The sequence below is a fragment of the Cibotium barometz genome, chromosome 11 (assembly GCF_041138505.1).
Source record: "Cibotium barometz isolate CiBa-2024 chromosome 11, ASM4113850v1, whole genome shotgun sequence".
In the NCBI taxonomy this organism is placed as follows: domain Eukaryota; kingdom Viridiplantae; phylum Streptophyta; class Polypodiopsida; order Cyatheales; family Cibotiaceae; genus Cibotium; species Cibotium barometz.
In genome coordinates, this window is record NC_141056.1 from 34489843 (window position 1) to 34500841 (window position 10999).

General features: G+C 42.9%; 1 long non-coding RNA gene across 1 annotated transcript; it reads left to right on the top strand.

Moving 5' to 3' along the window:
• Positions 1-6736: 6736 nt before the first annotated feature.
• On the top strand, positions 6737-7632 carry LOC147634099 (uncharacterized). The gene is made up of 2 exons (XR_015266876.1): positions 6737-6919; positions 7502-7632. It is a non-coding gene; the product is annotated as an uncharacterized LOC147634099 (long non-coding RNA).
• Positions 7633-10999: the final 3367 nt, after the last annotated feature.

A 10999-nucleotide genomic window follows, 5' to 3' on the forward strand; every position in this document is an offset into this window, starting at 1 on the left:
AACTATCCATTGTGGGCATATATGATGCGACATGTATTGGTAGCAAAGGGGTTATGGAACATTGTGCAGGGTATTGATGCACGTCCTATTGTGGCTGGGAATGCTGCAAACACATCAGAAACAGGTACTGTTGATGATGGTGCAGGCACAAGTGCTGTAGCAGCTGTTTGAGAACCACCACTTTCACCAGAGCAGATTCGTTGGGATGGTAGAGATGCGCAGGCTCATGCCTTGATTGCGCTGTCTGTCAAACGTACCATTATCCCACATATTCGCTCCTGCAGGACTTCTAAGGATGCTTGGGATGTACTTGCCACATTGTATCAGGCAAGAAATGAGGCTCGTGTTGCTTATCTCCGAAAACAGTTGGAGAGTGAGCATATGAACGAAGGTGATTCTATGGATAGCTTTTTGACAAAGATCAAGGATTTCAAAGAGCAGCTCATTTCTGCAGATGAAATCTTGTCAGACAGTTCACTTGTGCAGACTGTTTTGAATGGTCTACCAGATTCTTATCAGGGTTTTGCTTCCACTCTTCGCTTGATGATGAAAGGCAATCCCAATGCCTTATCATTTGAGGAGTTAGTTTCTGTTTTGCTGCAAGAAGACCAGTCAAGGCAAAACAGGAATATTATGCGTGTCGCAGATCAAGCTTTCGTTGCTAGTCAGAGAAGCGGGAAAGGTAAAGCTGGCTTTTCTTCTAGTAAGCAGAAATCTGCAAATGCTGCGCAACCAAAGAAGGAAGACAAAGATGAGAAGAAGGGTGACAAACAGAAGATATTTTGCAAGTACTGTAAGGGAAATGATCATGTCATCAAAGCGTGTCCTAAGCTGGCTGCGAAAGAGGCTAAGAAGAAAGAGGCTGGTATGGCTGTTGCAGATGCCTCTCCTTCTAACAATGAATCTGCTAATGTTGTGCTAGATACAGAATGGGCATTCAATGCGCAGTGCAGTTATGACCCATCTTTGCATGACACATGTATGTCTGCAGTAGATTCAGATGTATGGTACTTTGACAGTGGTGCCACTAAGCATATCACCTCGCAGCGCAGTTTATTCACTTTCCTTGAGTCTGCTCCCACAGGGAATACTGTCACTTGTGCCAATAACTCCTCTTATCCCGTTGAAGGAGTTGGACAGATTGTGCTGAATGTTGCAAATGGCAACACCTTTACACTTTTTGATGCATTGTATGTGCCAGGGATCAAAAAGAATCTGCTGTCAGTCTCCGCATTTGCCAAAACAGGTTTGGTTGTAAAATTTGTGGATGACAGATGTACTGTTCATGATCTCTCTTGTGGTGACATCATTGTAGCATCTGGTTCACTATGTCGAGGGCTGTATAAGCTCAATATGGATGGCAAATGTGTAGAGGATTCAGCATGTGCTATTATGGATACGCAGGCTATTTCAGATGCAAAACTGTGGCATGCACGTTTTAATCATCTGAATTTTGCAAGTTTGCTGCGCCTGCAGAAATCTGAAATGGTGTCTTCTTTGCCTAAGCTTGAGGCACCTGTCAAGCATGTTTGTGAGGGCTGCATATTGGGTAAAATGCAGCGTGCTTCCTTTCCCAAAGATGGATCAGTGAGAGCTGAACGCAGATTGCAGCTTGTTCACAGTGATGTTTGTGGTCCCATGCAAACTCCATCATTTGGAAACTACCTTTACTTCGTGACTTTCATTGATGATTTTACCAGGCATGCATGGGTATATCCTTTGAAGGCAAAGTCCGAAGTGTTTTTGTGCTTCAAACAGTTTTTGGTTATGGCTGAAAATGTGTCAGAAAGTAAGATGGGCACCCTCCGTTCAGATCGAGGGGGGGAGTATATGTCTTCAGAATTTAATGCATTTCTGGCTGAGCGTGGGATAAAACACCAATGTACAGTGCCGTATACACCACAGCAAAATGGTGTGGCTGAGAGAAAAAACAGGTCTCTCATGGAAATGGCAAGATGTATGGTTAAGAGTCAAAGTCTACCACATGGTTTTTGGCTTGAGGCTGTCATGTGTGCCACTTATGTACTAAACAGGTGTCCCACCAAAGCATTACAGGTTGTCACTCCATATGAGGCTTGGCATAGCTGCAAGCCATCTGTTGGCCATTTACGTGTTTTTGGTTGCCTGGCATATGCATTAGTGCCTGTGCAACATCGCAGAAAATTGGATGACAAAGCTGTCAAATGTATTTTTGTTGGATATAGTGCTGAGAGCAAAGGCTATCGTTTGTATCATCCACAGACAAAGCGCATTTTGGTTAGCCGTGATGTTGTATTTGTGGAAGATGCAGTTCAGCCCTTGGTTTCATGTACTAAGGAGACAGATATCAGCTCACGTGATGTCTATGATACATTGTTGCCTCTTTTCAGTGGTGCACAGTCAAGTGCAATACCTCATGAGGCAGTTTTTCAGCCTATGCAGGTTTTAAATGATGGCACAGATCAGCCTATATCTGATGTAGATGTGCATGATGCACTTGAGGATGAGAGACAAGAGATTGAGGGCTCTAGGAATATGCCTAGATGGCTGGTGCAGACTTTGCGTGACAGCAAGTTGGATGCCCCTTTGTCTAGTCGCACTCGTTCTGGCTCTCATGGTGCCTCTTATGCGTCAGATTGTTATGCATTGGCTGTTTCTAGTGTGTGCGATGAAAGTGAGCCTGTTTCATTTGATGAGGCACAAAGTTCAGAAAATTGGATGGCTGCTATGCAAGCAGAATACGATGCTATTATGAAGAATGGTACATGGTCTTTATGTGACTTGCCCCCTGGCAAGAAGGCCATTGGCACTAAGTGGGTATACAAATTGAAGCGTAAGCCTGATGGCACAGTGGATCGCCATAAGGCTAGGCTTGTTGCAAAAGGTTATGCTCAAGAGAAGGGCATTGATTTTGATGAGACTTTTGCTCCCACATGTCGTATGACCACTGTTCGTAGCATCTGTGCATTAGCAGCTCATAATGGTTGGAATGTACATCAGCTGGACATAAAGACTGCGTTCTTAAATGGAGATTTGCATGAGGAGGTGTATGTATCGCAGCCTCGTGGTTTTGTTCAAAGAGGGCAGGAAAACAAAGTGTGCAGGTTAAAAAAGGCTTTATATGGTTTAAAGCAAGCTCCACGAGCTTGGTATGAAAAAATACATGCATATTTGACTGCACATGGGTTTCAGAATAGTCCAACAGAAAGCACTTTGTATGTTAAACGTGTGGATGGTGTACATCTAATCATTGCTCTCTATGTCGATGACATGCTGCTCACAGGACCAAATGAGAGTCATATTGCTGATTTTAAGGTTGATTTGAATGCCTCTTTTGAGATGTCAGATTTGGGGCATTTGCATCATTATTTGGGGATACAATTTAAGCAGTGTGATGGAGGTATTGCTTTGTGTCAGACAAAGTATATTGAAACATTGTTGCGGAGATTTGGCCTTGAAGACTGCAAGCCTATTGCTACTCCAATGGAGACAGGTTTGAAGTTGAGTCTTCATGATGCTGGAGATCACTTTGATGTCACACTCTATCAGACAGCTGTTGGTTGCCTCATTTATGTATGCATTACGAGGCCAGACATTCAGTTTGCAGTCTCACAGGTGAGCAGATTTATGCATAGCCCAGGCATTAAGCATTGGCAGGCAGTGAAGCGTATCTTTCGCTATTTGAGTGGTACTCGGCATCTTGGGTTGTTTTATCCCAAGGGGGGATCATTGCCGCCAGATTTACATGTTTTTTCAGATTCTGACTGGGCTGGTTGTTATGACACACGCGTGTCCACGAGTGGTTTTTGCTTCATGCTTGGAAGCTCATGCATATCATGGTTGAGCAAGAAGCAGCCTACTGTGGCCACTTCTAGTTGTGAAGCTGAGTACAGGGCAGCTTTCACAGCTACGGTTGAGTGTGTGTGGCTCAGACGCCTTATGGCTGATTTGGGTGTTGGGCAGCCATCTGCCACCACCATCTTCACTGACAGTCAGAGCGCATTGGCAGTTGCGCGGAACCCAGTGTTCCATGCTCGTACGAAGCACATTGAGGTGCACTACCATTATGTCAGGGAGAGACTCTCTGCAGGAGAGATCAGTTTGGCTTATGTGCCAACACAGGATAACCTTGCAGACCTTTTCACAAAGGCTCTGCCTCGTGAAAAGTTCGAAGCTTTTCGCAAAGCTTTGGGCTTACTCCCTTTTGTGGATTCGTCCACATAGCTAGACACTTCCCTATACATGAGTGCTAGCTCTTGTTCACCGCATCACTCCAGGGGGGATTTGTTACCATATTATAGTAGTGATGTGTGTGTGAACACACTTAGGACCGCCGGGGCACTTTTTCCCTCACTAGGAGGTTTTTTCCCCCGTGCATTGTTTATACGCCCATTATCTTTTAGGGTTGGTTATCTTTTATTTTTGGCACTCATAATACACTACAGTGTTGTGCTCAAGCTTCCTCATCTTCTTGAAGTTGTGTGTGCATTCCTGCAACCCTAATTCCAACACAGTGATCCTGATGTCCTGGATACCTAGTCCTCCCTTTGCTTTAGGGGTGGTGCATATGTCCCACTTGACTTTGGGTATGCTCTTGTTCCAGGGATCACCGCCCCAGAGAAAGTTCCTACACAGCTTGGTAAAGTTGCTGAGGTCAGAATCTGGTGGCCGCCAACAGCTGATAAAAAAGATGGTGTAGGGCAGAAATGGAAGCTCAGCCTACTATTGAAGTCTATCGAATCGAGAAAGAGCAAGATAGTGCCCAAAATACTGTTAAGGGTAACTTTGTAGGAGATAGTTATTCCAGAATTCGACCTAAGTATTAGGGAAACTATGAGCTCATTTTGGGGCCCTCTAAGGAGTTTCATGCTCTTTCTCTCTCTAAAAAATGGGGACATGGTGAGCCCTATCAATCTTATGTTAGAAGCTTATGATGATGAGTATATTTCAAATATATAATCTCCAATAAATTTCAAGTAGTAATGTTCAAGATACACCACAAACAAGATTTAAGATGCCAAAATGTAACGTTACATGCCATATCAGGAGGTTCACTATCCTATGTTAGAACCTATCATGTTATATACCATTAGATCTTGAAGAGTATATTCTAAATTTATCAACTTTGAAAAATTTGAGAATAATGTGCGAAAATTTCATTGTGGCCCCATTTTTTAGAGAGAGCAAGAGCATGAAACTATTTAGAGGGCCCCAAAATGAGCTCATAATTTTTTTAATGCAATGAACCTCCCAACCAATTTTTATATGCAAGCGGCTCGAGAGTGTGCACAATACCTGGCACACTGCTTTAAGGAAGGGGAGATAATTGCGGAGGGAACAAACGAAAAGGCTACAAGAAGAAGTTCAACATTGCAGAGCCGGAATGATAATTTGGAATCTGAGAGGTGAGGCACCTGCACCAAACGGAGGGTGGAGGAATTGTCCTAGAAGTGGTGGGCAGACAGGAGGCCTCCGAAGCTGTTGCTACTAAGCGTCTGCAGTATAGCAGATGATGGATATGATGAAAGCACAAACTATAGAGGTGCAAACCCGGATAAAAATTCTGGAGGCCCAAAATGAAAGGATATGTAGACCCCTCAGAGGGCGCAACAATGTTGGATGTAGCTCACGTTCGCATATCTTTTCGACACAATGGCAACATAAATTAGAGTTCTATGGGAGGAGCATGTCGAAAGATCTTACCCAACAGATGCAAGTCCACGGAGGTTCTTAGGGGAAGAGAAGAGGATCCGGGTTCTGCAGCACCCACGGAGCTTGGCTGTCGGATGTTCCCGCTAGTAGTAGATACGGTGATCACGTGCCGTTGGATCAGATAAAGTAAATGCATCCCAGAAGTAAACTCAGCCCGGTGTCCTAGGTACTCGGCTCGGTGTCTAGTGTGAATGCCATTGCCAGGAAGTGCCATTTATGGGTGTGGAAGGGAATAATTGTGACATTAATGTTTAGTTAATATTGGAAGGTGGAATTTAATTTGGCAGGGTTTGATTTCCCAAATTTGGTTCCCGCTGTTCATCACTGGTCCACAGCTTCACACAGAGCAAAGTGAAGAAGAAAGGTAGGGCAGGGTACGCTACAAAGCGAAGTAAAAGCAAAGCGAGTTCTCATAGTAGCTCATCGTGGAGGCGATGCTCGGACTAGAGGATGTGTGTGTGTGTGTGTGTGCCAAGACAGTCTGAGCCATCCCTCTCTTTAAGCTTGGAACGGCCAGATGCCTATGGTAATGTAAGCTTATAGCAGCAACAACAGGAGGTCCTCTTCGTCCAGCCCATTTGAAGTACGACGATTTAATGTCCACCCATTTGAGAGAGAGAGAGAGAGAGAGAGAGAGAGAGAGAGAGAGAGAGAGAGAGAGAGAGGTGGTTAGGCTTGAAGAGTCAGTGATATCGGGCCGCACACACAGGGCCCCAGGGGGTTGGTTTTGCGCTCTTTGCAATCATGAGTCGATGGACAATCGTCGGGACCGTCAGCTAGAGAGAAAGCAAATCCCCCCTCCCTTATATATAAGTAGGGGGAGGTGGCCCTACACGTGTTTGTGTGTGCCTGTTGTAGTATCAAAACCTTGAAGCTGCCATGGCTATGGCTGTGGACATGGACATGCAAGATGACAGTATGAAACCGAGGGGTGAAGGGGATTTTCCATTCCACCTTCTCCTGGATGACCTAGCGGTAGCCATTCTGGACAAGGTGGGGCTGCAAGGGAAGCTGTGCGTTCTCCCCTTGGTGTGCAAGCATTGGCTTGCCTTAACGCAAAGGCCAGCCTGTTGGAAGACCCTTTGCTTCTCCCCCCCATGTTGCGTATGTCCCCCACCACCAAGACGGAACTGTTGCAGCTCTTCATACCAAGGCATGACCCCATTCGCCTTCAACGATTCGAATGTGATGGCATCGGCCCCACAGGCTTGGAGCTCCTTGCTCAAAGGTTTGTTGTTCCCTTATTTCTTTGTGTTCTTTCTAACCCTAATTGTGGAAACTCCCACTTTGATCACATATCCCCCCATTGGTTACAGAGACAAGGCCCATCCAAGCACATTGATCTAGTTCGCCCGCCCCTATCTCTGTGTTCTTTAGACCATAGATCCGATTGCTCTAACTTCTATCTATGTGTTCGAGAGCAGATTGCTTTTTCTATGTACTGTTCTAGCTCCTATCTCTGTGTCCAGTCTTAGCACCCCCTATCTATATTTTCGAGCCCCAAAACATAGATATAGATTGTTCATCCATCTCCCTACCATTCCCCATGGTTACGCCAACTGCTCGTCATGTCCCTAGCCTTCCAGTTTCCAGCATCTCAACCGATTAAGTTCTGAATCAGATGACCATTCTACAATAGACAACTCTGCTTCAGTTTGGTTCACCTGTAAACCCCCATGAATAAAGACTTGCATGTAACACCCCATCCTCATGGTGGGTCTTGTGGTCACCATAAATGTGTCTCCTTTGTGTGTGATGTTTCAGTTCACAAAGTTGTTGATGAGATGGGTTGTTTTTTTTTCTTTTTTAGCAAATTTGGAATGCAGGGGCAAGGGCAATCACTTGAGGAACTTTGCATCGATGATGATGATTGGATGTTGGATGAGGTGATATGCAAAGTTGGTCCCCAGCTACCTTTCACAGAAGCCTCAACATAATGGGTTGCTCTAACCTTACTGAAGTAAGCATCAAAGCCTTTATACGACACTGCAGGTCTCTCAATCACATTGCCATATATCCAGACAGTAATGAGAAGTGTCTAACACATGCCGCAATTGGAATATCTTGATGTGATGGAACCGGCGGGAGTGTACTGCATGCTAGCCATACTAGAGAGTTGCACAAACTTGAAGGTTTTGGAGTTTGACTGTTGGCAGGCAAGAACTTGACGGAACAGCTCATTTTTGAGATTACATTCCTGATGACGAGGCCAGAGCGGGGGCCCTTGACAAATTTAAGGAAAAATATACCCAAAAAGCACCAAACCCGGAGGGTGACGGGACATAAAGTCACTTTTGGAAATTCTTTTTTGATAGCCCATTAAAATGTTTTGTTTTAATAAATAACTTGGGCGAATTCTCCTTTTTTTTTGAATTGAAACCTATTCTAGTAATGGAAGATCTTCCTTAATGGCTTGTCTTATTAACTCGGCTATACTTTACTAAGCAATCGTTTTGTATCGAAGTCCATATGGCTTGCCTATATATTGGCTATGTCTAGAGATGCCTCTATATGCTCCTATAAATAAGTCAATTTAGGCACTCTTTGGTTTGGAGCACATGTATCATTTTTAACATGTCTATGTTCTTTTGCCAAGCTCTTCAAAATGCCATACATAGATTGTAACAACATGCATTGTTGAATCAAATGCAAGTCTTTGATAGTAGTAGGCTCTTTTCTGAGAGTGATTAGGTTGCTCACTCCACTCCCATCAAAACAAGATTGCAAGCATGAAACTCCCAATTCTTGGCAAAAGTGCATGTTCATGTTCTCACTTTAGAAAGTAATTGCAAGTTTTTGGGCCTTTTTTAAGCAACAAGTTTGTTCAACGGCTTGCATCACGCACAAAATGTGTTCAATGAGTTAATTTACACATAGAATGTGGTTTCAAGACTCTTTCATTGTCTATTTTTTTCATACTTGGTTGCTTTTTGTGTCTCTGCTTCATTTTTCCATTTATGATAGTAGATATTCAAAACTTATCCCAAGGCAGTATAATTATTATGATTATTGTTTTTGTTCTATTTTGAGCTAAACGATGAAAAGCATCTCAATCTAGACACTTAGTTGTACATGCTCTTGCAATTGAAATGAATTATTTTTTCATAGCGTGACCTAACACACTTCGAATGGAAGGACCTAAATGTATATATAGGTAAGGTATAATAAAATAATTTTCATGTTGCAAGGTATAAAGCTTATTTTACTGGGAACACAATAGAGGTTAATTAAAGATTTGTATCTCCAATTACTCTATGTTTATTAATATGTGGTATGTACCTATTGAAAATATGCTAAATGTGTGCTCTCAAGATAACCATGAGGTGTATACCATATCAAGGTAAGGTTTCCTAAGGTTTTTCTCATGCAAAACAAATCTCTTCCTTAATAATAGGAAATGTGTCATAGTGGTTAGTTAGAAAAAAAAAGATCTAGATGCATGTGAAGGGTCTACATGTGGATGCATGTTTTTTTAAAATTTTATTTGAGGGGCGTAGAAGGGGGGAAGGAGGTTATATGGTCTAGGATGAAACACTAAAGCTAGGTTGGATTGCTCTAAGAAGCTTCCATGGTGATAGGACACCCCCACAAAGCTCATCCTTGAAACCATAGACCTTGGAGGTAAGCTTCCATGCTTGGCCTTGGAGGAAGAAAAATGCAAATTGCAACTTTGTTGCTCTATAGAAATGCTACTATCTTCACATCTCTCTCTCTCTCTCTCTCTCTCTCTCTTATTAACTCGGCTTTATTTTGGCTCACCTTTGGCACTCCAATTGTAAATATGGAGAAATTGAGAAAAGATCAATTATACGTGTAGAGGGAGCACCTTCATACATGCCAGCAGAAGCAGCTGAATAGGATAAGGACTCATGCACCATGGTTGCCTGAGTCAGCGTATTGTGATTTGGAGATTGCATGATGGGGGTGAAATTTTGGAAATGCCAATTACATGTGTGCCACATGGAGGTTGACGAGAATTTTAGTTAAGCCTGGTGATTGCTTTTGTGCTGTAAATGCATGACCCCTTGTGCTATAAATGCATGACCCCTTGTGCTTGTAAGGGTGATGTCTAATGAGATACAAACAGATGCTAATGCCAATAGTAAACTGCACTCTGTTGTTATCTTGCAGCCACTAAACGAGCAGTGCATTGTGGTGTCTTTAGTGGAACTAGTGGAGGAGAGTTGATAGCTGGATTTTGTTGGACAAGTGGTGGAGCTTGAGGTGTATTAATGTAGATTGGAGCATTGTTTATAGTAAAATTTATAATGTCACTAAAATCTTCCTTGTTGGTAAGGCCATTTGTGTAAACATGTTAACTAAGCTAAGGTAAACTCAGAGCAGTCCATATATAACTCACTATGGCCATAGTGAGTTAGATATGGCCATGCCGAGAGAGAGAGAGAGAGAGAGAGAGAGAGAGAGAGAGAGAGAGATTGCGTGGCTCTCCAAGAGCGCATGAAGCCAACATCCAAGGCTGAAATTTTTTCTTGTCTTCCATTGTGCTTAAAGAAATGTCTTCTTGTTTTGAGTAAATTACAGTCAACTAAAGTAAACTCAGAGTAGTCCATATATCTAATTCATAAAGTGAACTCGAACTGTGAAGTAAACTCGGACCGGTCCGAGTTTACTTACACAGCCATTCTGTTAAAATATATCTCCCAAAGTAAACTTGTTAGTCTCCTCAACGCCAAGTGGGGCATGCCTCATGGTCAAAGGCAACAATGCTTGACAAGTGTGACATGATATGGTAACTAGGGGATCTATCATCAATATTTTTGTACAACAATGAGGACACCAAATGCGAAGTCTCTTTTCAAAGCGAACGCGGTGCCTGCCTCGTTGATGTTTTTGCATTAGGACTCCAGTAACATGAGGACGATTAGGTTGGGGAGAATCCTCATCTAAAATATTAGGTATATTGTGTGGAATTCCATGATCCAATCTAGTGCGTGTAACATCTACTTGAATTTGGCGAATGCTCCCACATGTTGGTATGTCAATCTTCTTTGGAGCTACCAAGCTCATGAGGTTATCCTTTGTTGTAGTAGAATAGCTTTCTCCATCTCATCTTTATTTTGCAAACCATCTTCAATTTGACAAAGTATTTCCCTAAACTCCTCTATACATTTGGGTAACTCCTCACTTGCACCCATCTCACAAAGGTCTTGATCATCATTTTGAAGAACTTGTTCTTCATTGATACCATGGTTGACCAATGCATGTGAACTATCAACAATCGGCAAGATGGAAAGAAAATGTGGAAAGTGGCTAGTGATGATCAACCTGATACCAATGAGATTCTTGC